Source organism: Mastomys coucha, unplaced genomic scaffold, assembly GCF_008632895.1.
Source record: "Mastomys coucha isolate ucsf_1 unplaced genomic scaffold, UCSF_Mcou_1 pScaffold23, whole genome shotgun sequence".
NCBI lineage: Eukaryota > Metazoa > Chordata > Mammalia > Rodentia > Muridae > Mastomys > Mastomys coucha.
The window spans coordinates 14,630,535-14,631,691 of record NW_022196906.1 but is presented as its reverse complement, the minus strand read 5'-3'; the positions used below and the strand labels follow the sequence as shown (position 1 = coordinate 14,631,691).

Sequence of the window (1,157 nt, the reverse complement as noted above, 5' to 3'; positions counted from 1 at the left end):
CCCCCCCGTCCCTTCAGCGTTTGCTGTTGGTTATTTGTGGGTAAGATGAAGTCTCAAGGCTGTTTGGTTTGATTTTCCTCAGTGCTAAGGGTGCTGAGCATTTAAGGAAATGTTTCCCTGTGCATTTTGTCTGTGTTTTTTCCCGTCCCTTGTCATTTCAGACCCTCCCCGGTGACAGACATTAAAAACATTTCTCAGCCAGGATTTTCTTTGGAGAACTCTGATTTTTTTCTTTTCTTTTCTTCTTTTGGTTTTTCGAGACAGAGTTTCTCTGTGTAGCTCTGGCTGTCCTGGAACTCACTCTGTAGACCAGACTGGCCTCGAACTCAGAAATCCGCCTGCCTCTGCCTCCCAGGTGCTGGGATTAAAGGCATGCGCCACCACTGCCTGGCTGAGAACTCTGATTTTTTTGTTTGTTTCTTTTCATTTTTTCTCTTAATTTTTTAAAAAATATGCTCTATTTACATAGCTCAGGCAAGCCCTGAACTAAAATTCACAAAGATCTGCCTGCCTCTGCTTCCCAAGTGTTGGAATTCGATGTGTGTGCCACCATGTCTGCCTTCCTTTCCCCCTTTCCTTTCTGTTTCATTTTCTCTTCCTCTTCTGTACTTCCTTCTTTGCCCTTTCCCCCTTCACTGTGACCCTCTATTTGGGAACAGAATCTTTTGTGTGTAGTTCAGGCTGCCTCAAACTTGGAATTCTCTGTCCTCGTCCTCCCAAGTTACAGGATTTCAAGTTTCTTACACCACTGTGCCCTGTATAGTATATTTGTTTTTGTCAAGAGTGCATGAATGTTGTTCTGGGCTGTGTATCCATTGTTGGATATGAAACCCTAGCTTGGTGCACATGCTACATTTGCTGTATAACCCTTCTGGAAAGTATACATTAACTTCCATTTGGCTTTTAGAGAGTACAGCAAACCAGTCCTTTTAGGACACAGAAATATTGTCTTTTCTATGGGGCTAGAGATTGTACTGAGAGCCTTACATGTTAAGCTACATCTCTCCCCCCAACCCCTCAATATTTGGATTTTAACTCACATTGAAAGAATTACCTTGCTTTCTCTTGAACTGTGATTCCCTTGGCCATAGAAAAGTTTGTCATCTCCTGTTTGAGCCTTTTTCTTTCTTTCTTTCTTTTTTTTTTTTTTTTTTTTT

General features: G+C 41.8%; 1 protein-coding gene across 8 annotated transcripts in view; it reads left to right on the top strand.

Moving 5' to 3' along the window:
• Positions 1–1,157, top strand: part of LOC116073340 (zinc finger protein OZF-like) — a 29,690-nt gene that overhangs the window by 21,184 nt on the left and 7,349 nt on the right. The gene's annotated exons all lie outside the window — the stretch shown is intronic.